Raw genomic sequence first — 14176 nt, forward strand, 5'->3', positions numbered from 1 at the left:
TGCAGGGTCCTTCAGAGGTTTGCAGCTGTGCGTATGCCATCCTGTCGACCTCCTCTATCCACTGCACACAAGCAGAAACGGCTCCAGTGGGCCAAACATTACATGAAGACTGATTTCAAAACTGTTTTGTTCACTGATGAGTGCCATGCAACGCTCGATGGTCCAGATGGATGGAGTGGAGGATGGCTGGTTGATGGACATCCCACGCAAACACGGCTACAGCGCCAACAAGGAGGAGGTGGAGTAATGTTTTGGGCTCGAATCATGGGGAGAGAGATTGTCAGCCCCTTTAGGATCCCTGAAGGGGTAACGATGAACTCCATAATGTATGTGGAGTTTCTCAAACAGCACTTCCTGCCATGGTTCAAGAAGAAGAACCGTGTATTCCACAGCAAGATCATTTTCATGCATGATAATGCACCGTCTCATGCTGCACATAACACATCTGCATCTCTGGCTGATATGGGCATAAAAGGGGACAAACTCATGGTGTGACCCCCATGCTCCCCTGACCTCTACCCCATTCCGAACCTCTGGAGCATCATCAAAAGGAGTGTCTATGATGGCGGGAGGCAGTTCACATCTAAGCAACAGCTCTGGGAGGGTATTCTGTCCTCATGCAAAACAATTGAAGCAGAAACCATCCAAAACCTGACAAATTCAATGGACGAGAGAGTTCAGAAGCTCCTCTCGAACAAGGGGTCCTATGTGCAAATGTAACATCACCTAGAATAAAGTTTTGAGATGAAAACTGTTTGATTTCATTTTCTAATAACCTGCTAATGCTTATAATTTCAAAAATTACCATTTTTTTGGTCTTTATTAAAATGAAAAGGTTGATCGAAGCGTGTGGGGGATCTAAGAGTGTGGCAACCCAGTAGTCAGTATTACTTCGAATTCTGACAATCTGAGGGTCATGTTGCAGGTAGTGCAGCAAGAAGGCACTTATGTGTCATGCGCATCTCGGAGCCCCAAAATTATTTTCCGGGCTAGATGCAGCTAAAAATTATTATTAATTTTAAATCTGGTGGAGCTTAGTATAGATGGCCTAATAGAATCAGTACAACACACTGCTACAAAGCCCAAAATATTTTCCAGCCAAGATACAGATAAACATGATTAGTAATTTTAAATCTGGTGGAGCTTAGTATAGATGGCCTAATAGAATCATTACTGCACACTGCTACAAAGCCCAAATAATTTTCCAGCCAAGATACAGATAAACATGATTAGTAATTTTAAATCTGGTGGAGCTTAGTATAGATGGCCTAATAGAATCAGTACTGCACACTGCTACAAAGCCCAAATAATTTTCCAGCCAAGATACAGATAAACATGATTAGTAATTTGAAAGCTTAAAACGGTTGGTGAGGTGATTTTAACCAATCATCAAGCTTTTACTCTCCCCAGGATGACACAGAGGCAGAAAAGTCGTTTCGGATCCATGATTTGTTCATCTTTATGAACGTGAGTCTGTCTACATTATCAGTGGAGAGCCTCATGCGCTTATCTGTCAGCACACCACCAGCAGCGCTGAACACACGTTCAGACAGAACGCTGGCTGCGGGGCATGACAAGATCTCCAAGGCGTAAGTGGCGAGCTCCGGCCATTTATCCAGATTGGAAGTCCAAAAAGAGCAAGGGTCCAGTGACACAGTCATGGCTTCAATGTTTACTTGGAGATACTCCTGTACCATCGTCTCTAGGCGTTGACTATGTGTCAGACTTCTTGTCTCCTGTGGCCTTGCAAAGGATGAGCTAAAAAAGTGGTGAAATGATTCCGCAAAATTGATGTTACCAGCAGATACTCTGTTTCTGGTACGGTTTGAGTGCTGAACACTCGACGGTCCCACGGTTGGCAAGTTGGAACTTTGAGATTCACTACGTGCACCACTGGTGTTTTGTGGAAAAGCACATGTAAGATTCTGCAACAGTCTCTGCTGATACTCCAGCATGCGTGCATCCCTTTCTATGGCAGGAATTATTTCTGCAAATTTACTTTTGTACCGGGGATCTAACAGTATGGCAACCAAGTAGTCAGGATTATTTCTAATTCTCCCAATTCGAGGGTCATGTTGCAGGTAGTGCAGCAAGCAGGCACTCATGTGTCTTGCGCATCCAGGAGCACCAAGTCCCTGTTGTGTTGGTGGCGAGGTAACAATCATGCTTCCTTCCTCTGTCCTCTCCCCCCAACCTCGCACAACAGAAATGTGATCAAGGTCTACCTCATCTGATGAGTCTTCCATCAGTTCGTCCTCCACTTCTTCCTGGGCTCCTGCACCTTCCTCACTAGTTTGGCTGCTACCATGCGCCCTGGTAAAACCATCTCCCCCACCCTCACATGCCTGCCGCCTTGGTACTGCTGACCGTCTGGACCTTGCAGATGTTAGCCCTTCCGCATACAACTCCTCCTCCTCTACATCCTCCACCTCCTCTTGTGCCACCACCTGACTCCGAATTCTGTTTAACATGTGCTCCAGCATGTAAATCACCGGAATAGTCATGCTGATAATGGCATCGTCAGTATTAAACATCTTCGTCGCCATTTCAAAACTGTGCAGAAGGGTGCATAGGTCCCTGATCTGAGACCACTCCTCCAGCGTGACTTGCCCCACCTCTGGATCCCGTTGGCCCAGGCTATACATCAGAACGTATTGCACCAGGGCTTGTCGGTGCTGCCACAGTCGCTGCAACATGTGCAGAGTTGAATTCCACCGGGTACGCACATCGCATTTTAACCGGTGAAGTGGCAGGCCCAACGACTTCTGTAGAGATGTAAGTCACTGAGCTGCGGGATGCGAACAGTGAAAGTGAGCACACAACGACCATGCCCTCTGCAGAAGGCCATCTAGTCCGGGATAGTGGGCTAAAAATTGCTGGACAGCCAGGTTCAACAAGTGAGCCATACAAGGCACATGTGTGACATTGCCCCGGCGAAGGGCAGCACCCAGGTTTGCAGCATTGTCGCACACGGCCTTCCCTGGTTTCAGGTCCAGTGGAGACAACCATTCATGAAATTGGTTCTCCAGAGCTGACCACAACTCCTCAGCTGTGTGACTCACATTTCCCAGACATTTCAAAGTAAAAACCGCCTGATGACGTTGAGCCCTACTGCCAGCATAGTAAGGAGGTGTGCAGGATCCCTTCTGCGCAGTTATAAAGCTCGTGGCATGACCAGACAGGCTTTGGGTGCAGGTGGAGGACCGAGAGGAGGTTGAGGAGGCAGAAGCAGTGGAGGAACTTTGACATAAAGAGGATTGACGCACAACTCGTGGGGACGGCAAGACTTGGACAGCAGCCCCTTGTCCTGCTGTCACCATAGTTACCCAGTGCCCAGTCAGCGACATGTAACGCCCCTGTCCATGCCTACTCGTCCACGTGTCTGTGGTGAAATGCACCCTGTCACACACTGAGTTTCTCAAAGAAGCGGTGATGCTGTGTGCGACATGCTGGTGGAGCGCAGGCACACCTTTCTTTGAGAAGTAGTGCCGACTGGGCATCTGGTACTGGGGCACTGCGATGGACATAAGGTCTCGAAAATCCTCTGTGTCCACCAGGCGGAAAGGCAGCATTTCTGTAGCCAAGAGCTTGCAGATGGTGAAATTCAACCTCTTAGCTTTCTCCTGTCTAGGAGGAAATGGTCTTTTACTTGTCCACATCTGAGGGACTGAGGGCTGGCTGCTGTGCTTAGACGGGGTTGATAAGGGTGTCTCCGGCAAACTGCCGGTCTGTGAGGAAGATGCAGGCGGACATGTTAGGTTGCCTTGATCCAAAGGTGGTGCTATCGATGTCGGACAGCGCTCAACACCAGCTGGTGTTACCACCTCCAAAGAAAATGATGACCTGCCAATCACGCTGGCTGTTGCGGGTAAAGAGGTGGCAGGTCTGCGTCCCAAAACAGGTGTGACTGCTGTCCCCCCAGTCACAGAGGATGAAGAGGCCGCAGATGCACAAGATGGGGCAGACGGTGGTTGGCCCGGCCGGCTAGGCCGCATTGTAGCACAGTGAGCTTCCCACTGCAACTTATGCTTCATGTCCATGTGCCGGTTCATGCATGAAGTACTCAAACTATGTATTTTTTGGCCTCTACTTAGCTTTTGTTGACAAAAGTTACAGATAACACGAGTTGGGTCATCTTTATCGATCTGAAAAAATGGCCAGGCTATGCAAGGCTTAGCACCTATGCGACCTGAAGAGCCACCACGACTTGTGGTCAGAGGCTGAGTTGTGTTTGAGGATGCAGTTGTTGACGTGCTTCCAGTACTACGTCTCTGACCTCGTCATCACTAGCATCCTCCTCCACCTCCTCTGCTGACCTCATCTCTTGGCTGACTGGGTTGAAAGTAAGTGGGATCTCCAACCTCATCATCATCACCCTGTGTGTTATCACACCTGTCGTCCTCAGAGCCAACCTGTTCCTGCCCTGACAAAAAACTAAAGTTGTCTCTCCAATCAGGTATTTGAGTCTCATCATCGTCTTCCTCATTGTCTCCACCAACAGGAGTTACAGTTTGGGAATGAGGGTCTACATTATGGTCAGAACCTTCTGCGTCTGGTCCTGGATCCGACTCATAAAGATTCTGGGCATCAGTGCAGATCATTTCCTCGTCTGGATTCACAGAAGCGCTGGAGCCGACCTCTGATTCCCAGGCTATAGTATGAGTAAACAGCTCTGCAGACTCAACCATCTGTTCTACCTCATACTCAGATGGGCAGCTGGAGATTTGGGAGCTGTGAGGAAGCAAGTGCGATTGGGGTGACACCTCTGAGGACTGGAGTATTTGTGATGTTGAAGTTGATGTGGAGGACAGCCCACTTAAAGGAGCACTTGATATCCGTTGAAGCACCTGCAGTTTTTGTGCCTCATCTGGAATTTGTAGCGATTGGCATGGCCGTAAGAAAGGGATCTTATCACATTGTCCGCTAAAAGAAGTAGACATTTTAGTTTTGCTGCAAGATGGTCTTTCTTCTGCAGATGTTACTGTTGCTTTAACACCTACTCCACGGACACAACCTTTTTTCCCCTTCCCAACACGCCTATTCCCCTTTCCACCAGCAGCAGGCTTTTTTCCACTCATTTTGGTGGTTAACTAATTCACAACTCTGGAGTTGTTTGCACAAAAAAACAATGGATGGGAACCGAGCAGAGCTGAGTGGTCAAACTGTGGTATTAGGCCAAAACTATTGTCTGGGTTAGATGCAGAAAAAAATTATATTCAGTTTGCAACCTGATGGAGGTCAGTATAGATGGACTAATAGAACAAGTCCCACACACAGCTAGAAGGCCAAATATTTTTTCAGAGCTAGATGCAGAAAAAAATTATATTCAGTTTGCAACCTGATGGAGGTCAGTATAGATGGACTAATAGAACAAGTCCCACACACTGCTAGAAGGCCAAATAATTTTCAGAGCTAGATGCAGAAAAAAATTATATTCAATTTGCAACCTGATGGAGGTTAGTATAGATGGACTAATAGAACAAGTCCCGCACACTGCTAGAAGGCCAAATATTTTTTCAGAGCTAGATGCCGAAAAAAATTATATTCAATTTGCAACCTGATGGAGGTCAGTATAGATGGACTAATAGAACAAGTCCCACACACTGCTAGAAGGCCAAATATTTTTTCAGAGCTAGATGCAGAAAAAAATTATATTCAATTTGCAACCTGATGGTGGTCAGTATAGATGGACTAATAGAACAAGTCCCACACACTGCTAGAAGGTCAAATATTTTTTCAGAGCTATATGCAGAAAAAAATTATATTCAGTTTGCAACCTGATGGAGGTCAGTATAGATGGACTAATAGAACAAGTCCCACACACTGCTAGAAGGCCAAATATTTTTTCAGAGCTAGATTCAGAAAAAAATTATATTCAGTTTGCAACCTGATGGAGGTCAGTATAGATGGACTAATAGAACAAGTCCCACACACTGCTAGAAGGCCAAATATTTTTTCAGAGCTAGATGCAGAAAAAAATTATATTCAATTTGCAACCTTATGGAGGTCAGTATAGATGGACTAATAGAATGATGCTATGCCCAAAAGGTTTTACTTCACTAGGTGCAGTAAAAAAATTGGTATTCTATACACAGGTGGTGTAGCTTGCAACACAGATAGGCTACTCCACTGACTAACACACTCTGCAATAGGCCAAAAAGGATTAGCTTTGCTAGATTTAGCCAAATGCTTTGAAAAAAACTTGCACAGCACTGGCACAGACCTGCCTGGCAAAAACTGATAGAAACTGAAGTAACTTAGTCCTGAAAAGGACTGCAATTACAATTAGTCTTTACTCCCACAACCTATCTATTTAAGAGCACAGACCACCCTGATAAAAGTCGCAGGAAATGCTGTAACCTAGTCCTTAAAAGGACTGCAATCACAGCTATTCCCTACTCCCAAGCTATCTGTAGATTTGTGCAAAAATTGGCTTGAAATTAACAAGGTATAGCGCAAACAGCAACAGCGGTGCCGTCTAACACGCAGCTGCAGCAGTGAGAAAATGGTGGCGATGGGGAAAATGGCTGGGTCTTATAGGGCAAGGACATGTGACATACACTGCCAATGACACATGCCCTTGCTTGTGTGAAAAAAAGCACTTCGCTCCGTGTGTGCGCTGCTGATAGGCTGACAGATTGCACCTCCCCACTGTAAATGCGGGAAAGAGAAAAAAAAAATGGAGATCTTCATTATTCCTGCAGAGATCCATCCCCTGCCCCTCCCCCTCCCCGCTGTACACTCAAACTGCGTATTAACATTAATTTTCATCATTACTGAGAAAAAATCCAGTTATGATTTTGGTGCACGAACAGTTATCGAACATAACCTCGAACAGCCAATTTTTTTTCAAATCGTTCGTGTTCGCCGAACGGCTCGAACACCGCCCAAAACTGCTCGAATTTGAGATTGTCGAACAGGTCGAGTCGAACAACGCTCATCTCTAGTTAATACTACAGATCAATATAAAGTTATATTGTGTATAATCACAGTATTGAGGACAGATACTCAAAAGGTACAAGCCAAAATAGCCAGTGCTGTATAAGTTAAGGACCTTTAAAGTACATACAGATAAACAGGGAGAGAGTAATATCACATAAAATTGCACATAATGTTAGCAATGCTCAGTGGCATGGAGTACACTTTACCAAAAAATCAAAAAAACACATTTACCATCAAAAAAAACACACCCGACACTCGTTTTGCATCAAGCTTCGTCAGGGTTTTATATTTCTAACTACAAGTAACATGCTGTTGCCTGATGCTATAATCAGAGCAGAAGGACTTATTCAGACGTCAGTGATTTTTTTTTTTCTTTTGCAAAAAAGAGTCAGTGTTTTGATCAGCGTTCAGTCAGTGTCAGACAACTTGGCCTGTAAAGATTCATGGACAGTGCTATACAAGGTACAAGTTGCATATGTGAAAAGTAAGGAAAGCACGTGAAAAACTGACATCTGAATGAGCCCTAAACCACCAGGATATTATAAATGTTAGGGTTCTTTCAGATGTCCATGATCATCAATCAGATCTGGGATCACAATATTCGGACTGGCTGTGCATCTCCAACCCTAGTTTGACAGCTTCATAGAAACATATGATGCTGTCACAATCGGGGTCCGGAAACGCGCGGTCAGTTCGAACAATGCAATCCCATATTTGACTGCTGATCACTGACATCTGAAAGAGCTGTAAGATGGGCGCCCTGTTACAGAATTTGCAGTGGTGCCCAGGACCTTTAAGTCTCATACTTCAATTATTTGCCTAAATTTTTTTAAGGTTTTCTGTCATATTTCAGGTAACTGTTCTTACAAAAAGTCCCAAATATTTATATAACCATTAATATATTATCTATGTATCTTGCTGCCATATAAATATTCTGTAAAAGAAGTATTTTTTTTTTATAAAATTCCTATTTAAAAAAAAAATCCCAGTTGGATTCTAATAGCTTCAGTGAAAACAAACATGAAGCATATAGATCTCGCTCGTAATTTATTTGTTTGTAATTAAGGGATAATTTAGGGCGAGCTGATTGCTCTTAAACATATTTAACATATAATAATTACGAAGCTGGAGCCATGAGCAGACACCGCCAGGTTTTTCAATCCTTACTTAAAAAGAAATCCATCAAAAAGGGCTGACATCCATCTGCTGCTCATTGAATACTGTGCTACAGTGCCAATGATTCTGTGCATTCTAAGTAATGGTGCAAGGACCTAGACTAAGTGTTTAGTAAGTGCCTTTAGGTAGTGAGACACTAGTTTATTTGTTTTGGAAATAATTGTCTTCGTTGCCTCCAGGGGAGGGTGGCTGAAATAGCTACTATGTTTAGAAACAAGATTGCCCTGTCCAGGCCGCTTGTCACAAAGGTTCAACTTTGTTATATCTTTGTTTACTCCGAGAGAACCATATTCCAAATTTAGCTCACCAAGTCTTTGTGGGATAGGGTGATCTTCCATGTAGACTTAGAGGAAGGAGCCATTGTAATAACTTTTAGAACTGCCTAACCCTGATTAATGAACACCTAACTTGTTTTTCTACACCGAAGAATGACATTACCCTTGTTAAATGTTGCTTGAAGACAGGCAGGAAAACATGAATGTATTCAGAAACTATTAAATTGTTTCAAAATATTTCTTCTATTTATAATATTATGGATTTATTTATAGTATTAATACATGTGTACATATGGAATATAGATACGCACATTTGCATAAAAAGTAAATATATAACAATTAAATATTTAAATGAATATTTTTTTTTAAACAAAGTACACTGTTCTGGACAAAAAGATATATTTTTGCAGCTACTCCAAAAAATTTAAGCGGTTTTCCAAACTTATGTAAATTGTTTGATTTTTCCTGATTTTTTCTGTGCCATTTTTGCCCTTAGCCTGAATCTCATATAGTAGTCTTATCGATTTGAATGGAGATGTGCTGTTAAGTGGCACACAACCAAATGGCAAATGTGGCACTGTTTCTGTAAAAAAAAAAAAAAAATAACAGACTGTTTTATTTTCAAGGAAATTACTTAAAGGACACAAAGTAAAAAATGCTGTTTCCAAATCATTAGTAAAAAGGATAAAATATCTTTAATCTAATGTAATCTAATTATGAATATTTATAGATATCCCAATTGGTAGAACACATTTTACTGAAGGCGAACATTCATTTATGATGCACAATTTAAACAAGAAATGCCAGCTCACTGACAATTAGAAGATACACAATGGAGCTTGGGGCCACGCCACTATCCTTGCGCAACTTCAGGAGGGAGGTGCTTAATGTGTATTATTAGTCCAAAATGTTCCAGCTCAACAAGAGTAAAATAATAAATTTTTATTGAAACATTAAAAATTCATAACCCAAGTGAAAAAATAATAAGAACAAATGTGTTTCAAATGTAAACATGCCTCCTTAGTCATGTCGTAACTAAAGATGCATGTTTGCATTTGAAACGCGTAGGTTTTACTTATTATTCTTTCACTTGAATTATGAAGTTTTAAAAGTTTTAAAAACAACCTGTCAGCACAATTTTGTAATGTAAAGTACAGACATGGCTGTAATGGCGCTGTAATACTGATTATATTGATAACTTTGCTGAAGAAATTTGCTTTGTTGTTCTTCTGTAATCAGCATTTGAAGTTTTCTACTAAATAGGTCTTCTCCTCCCGGTCTGAGACTCCTCAGCTTCCCTGCCTGCCTCACTGCTGAGATTTCAAACAAAGGAGGCTGGATGTAGGTGGAGGGGCTGGGGAATCACACAGGGGGGAGAAGACCCTGTGCACAGTCCGGCCCCTGTGCACAAAAATCTAATTAGCAGAAAACTCCAAATGCTGATTAAAGAAGAACCACTAAGTGGATTTCTTCACCAAAGGAATCATTGTAATCTGTATTACAGCGCCAACACAGCCATGTCTTCTTTACATTACAAAATCATGCTGACAGGTTCTCTTTATTGTTTCAATTAAAATTAATATTTTTACTCTCGTTAAGCTGGAATGTTTTGAATAAATATTACGCCTTTGAATGCCTTGTTGATGATGAGTAGTCCGTGCACCAAGGGTCACAACTACTGCATGCAGGAGGTGAGCTGGTTGCCTTTGTTCTTTACGGTGCTTGGTGTGCTGGAAATGTATTGGTAGTACAGTCATTATGTGGATTTGTTCAACAGCTTTTAAATAATTTGAAAAAAAAATGCTAAAGATTTCTACACAGTTGTTAGGATAAAGTTACCTATATTTTTTGGTAGTAGAAGAGGACAATGTTACGTTGAACGGGCTACTGTAAATGAGAAGCCTTCTGTGTTCCAAAATAGTTCTTTATTGTTCCAACATGTTTCGGCACTGGACTGGCACTTTTCGCAACGTAAAAAGCAAGAAAACAAAAAAGCCTACTTTTTTGAACATACATTAATGCCATTCTCACACAGAACATTTCTGATTGAGTCTTCTCTAAGAGTTTACATAAAAGACACAGCATAAGCCATGTACATCAACTTTCACTCTCCCTATTGGGGATCAATACCCAAATTTCATATGAATATGAAGTGTGGGGGAAACCGAAATACCCAGAGCTAATTGAAAAGAGTTCATATAAGAAACCTTGTAATATATCTTATTGGAGAAATATGTTTTTTCTCCACTTATTGTTTGAGTCACTTTTTCTCTGCTCTGTCTCCTGAACCTATTATTCCTTCAGAAATACTGTTAAAATGTGTCTTGGTCAAAACATGGCTGACTGCTAGCTTTCCCCTTTATGGGAACTTTTGTGCTATAAATTGCAGTAGTTCTAAAAAAAAAGTATTACTCAGTAATTGGCTGCAGAGCTATCAATATAACATAAGTGTTTCAAGCAAATAACCTAGACTGAGGCAGCGGCAGTGAACTAGAGCTGGATCCAAGGAGGTTAAGTTTGTTTTTCTATTGTTACCACAGCTTATAGCAAAAAGTTGTCTTAAAAGGGATAGTCACATTGAGTATCAGCTGACTACACACGTTTACTAAGAGGCGAGTGGGAGAAGTAGGGAGAAGCAGAGTGAAAGAGGCAAAATGCAAATTATTCTGCTGCTTTTTAGGAAGTGTTTTATTCTGCGTAATGCTGGATTCACAGTTGCATAACTTAGTGCTGATTGTATTACTGTATTAAATATTTCACTTATTAACCACAATGATAAAAAATACCCTGATAATTACAGATTTGGTGACTAATTCTATTCATTCTTATGCTAGTAAAGGTTAACTTTTAAAAGGGTAACTTTTTTTAAAAAAAATGCCGCTTAAATTTTGAAGATATTTGTAACTTTTTGTATGATTAAATATCCAATTAGATGACAAGCTTTGTTAGCCTCCCAAAACAAGGGATTGACTAAAGTGGACAGCCCCTTTTATTATATAACAACAGGAAAGCTATTTTCACAGCATGCCCTATAATCTGCTTGGGTTTTTCCTGAGTATGTAAATAACAATGCTGATAGTTGGAAAGAAATTCCACATTATAGAGAGTAATTTCTCTAACTAATAATATAATATTTATTATTGATAATAAATATAATTATTAATAATACTAATTATTATATTTAATTGTGGAATAGCAATATGGTAATCAATAGTGTTGAACGAATTTGTTCGGCATTTCAAATTCGTGTTCGTGTTCGAGGTTCCAACTTATTCGCGCCCAAAAATAGGCTCCGCCTATGAACATCCCTGATTTGCCACGATGACATCTGCGTGACAGCGTGGCAAATCAGGGATGTTCATGGGCGGAGCCGATTTTTTGACGCGAACAAGTCGGAACCCCGAACATGAATCCAAATTTGAAATGCCGAACAAATTCGCTCAACACTAGTAATCACCAAGTAGATCTATCATAGCAATATTATTTGCTTTTTAATGTGTACCTTTCAGCTAACAATTCTGTTACATTTGGCTTCTAAGAGCCCTTAAAAGTACACCGAACATGTGTATTCATAAATGAGCCCCACTGCGCATCCTCATCCATGAGCTCAGGTCAATGATCAAAAGGCTATTGTGTACATTTTATTTTAGTGCTCAATGCTATCTTTGGGACTATTTAAACATTTAAATTGTTACTTAATATTACTCAAATATTGGTTAAATATCTAATAAAAATGTATGCACCCCAAAAAATTGATTAGCAAAATGAGCTTTGCCTGTATTTTTGAAGACATCTTCTCCATTGTCACATTTTATCAATTACTGTGCTTCTTAGATGTAAAACTGGATGCAGTAACTTTTCCTTCTACTGATTCTTTGGTCTAGTACAGTGATTAATGAGGAATGGCAATTACAAAAAGAATGCTAGCTGTGATCAGCTCCCTGGCTAATCAGACTATGGCACGCAACCTAAACATTGGAGCTGTCAATAGCTGGTCAGAGGAAGCTGGAAAGGCCAAGTATCTTTGGCTGCCGAACATTGAGTCATAGAAATAAAACAAGGCCCCAAGTCACAGTAATCTTAGCCGTGCCTTTCTGTTTTTTAGCTTATGATAAACTTGTCTCTTCCTAGTTCTGGCACAGCTCTGTATGAATGCATTTGCCCACCCAACAAACAGCTTTAATAAGTACCACTTGAAGACAAATAACTTATTCTTTTGGGTAAGTGAATGAATCATGCTAGTAACTGGCTTCTCGTATAGCACAGAACGGTGAAATGCACAACTTTAATTAGTTTTGGTGCCATGTAATTAGTATAGGTCAACAATAATTTGATTTTTTAAGGGCTTATTCTTTTTTGCTTAATGTGCTAGGACCACCCTGAAAGATAAAAAAGACTACGTAAAGAAGGCTCATATTCATCACTGTTATATTTAGAAATGTTTTATCATTTGCTAGAATTCTTCTGACCCACTAAAATTTCCATAGATGACTTTATAACATTTGTACAGTCTAAGCTAATACTTAATACTGTAGAAAAACACAAGTACACATACCTTTTACTCATTGAAATTTCAAGAGTAGTGGTCGTTTTAATTATCATTTAATAAATCGATAGTACACATGACTAAAAGCAACATTGTAATATATCTTATCAAAAAAAATGTTTCTTTCTCCTCCTGTATTGATCTTTCACTCTCAATTCATGGATACAATCTGTAACCAGCAGGGCTGAGCAAATTGGGCAAAATTCAAATTTGTCTGTTAGTACTGATTTTCCTGGGAAATTCTCTGCAAATTTAGTGTCCCCTATTATGCTCTGGGGTCTCTCCAAATATATGTAAAAAGATTAAAAAAAAAACTTTACTCACCTTACCGCTAACCTCTCTGGCCCATTTGCTCCTCACTGTCAACCTTTCGGTCTGCATCACATTTTCTGATCTCTGCCACTCGTGCTGAAATCCCCGGGCCTCTCACATTGAGTTGCGACTTACAGCTCTGATGAGGCTCAAGTGGTTCTGAGCAAGCACGGAAAAAGTCACGATGTCCTGACGTATACCGTGACCTTGCATCCGCTTGTGCTCCAGGCTGCATCGGAGCCGAAGTCCCAATTCAGTGAGGCCTGGAGATTTAAGTGCTTGTGGCAAAGATCAGAAGTGACGGGTACCGAATGATTGATGCTGTGGAGCTGACATGCCAGAGTGGTCAGTGGCAAGGTGAGTATAAGGTTTTTTTTAACCTTTTGATGGCCATTTATGGTTCAGAAGAATGGTGGCCAGTGGCCTCTATTTTCCTGAGTTCACCTGAAAGCAGATTACAAAAAATCTACATTTTGGTGAAAGTAGACTTTTGTAAAATTCGAGTAGAATAAAATTTAATTTATTCGCTCATCTCAAGTATTCAGTGAAGGCAGACTTTCTCACTATATTGAGATAGGGAAATGAGAAAATCTGTATTCAGTGAATACAGATTTTAGCAATTAATTGAGAATTTTGAGAGTGAAAGATCAGTCCGGGAGGAGAAATAAATAGATTTCTACTATAAGATAAATAAAAAAGTTTCTTATATTCACGTGTTAAAACAATGGTTAATCAGTAAGAAATTAAACAAGCTACTGTTATGTGTTCTTTACTGTACTAAGATATCACCATCTTACATTGTCTTACTTTTCAGTGCTAAATTATAAAGTAAAATTAAAATACTGAATTTTTATAGGAGACTGAATGAGGAGATAATGTAAGAATAATGTAGAAATGAATTTAGACGTTCACATAGACCACGGAT

The sequence above is a fragment of the Phyllobates terribilis genome, unplaced genomic scaffold, assembly GCF_046119375.1.
Source record: "Phyllobates terribilis strain yellow unplaced genomic scaffold, ASM4611937v1 Scaffold_1__5_contigs__length_1240528914, whole genome shotgun sequence".
Classification (NCBI taxonomy): domain Eukaryota; kingdom Metazoa; phylum Chordata; class Amphibia; order Anura; family Dendrobatidae; genus Phyllobates; species Phyllobates terribilis.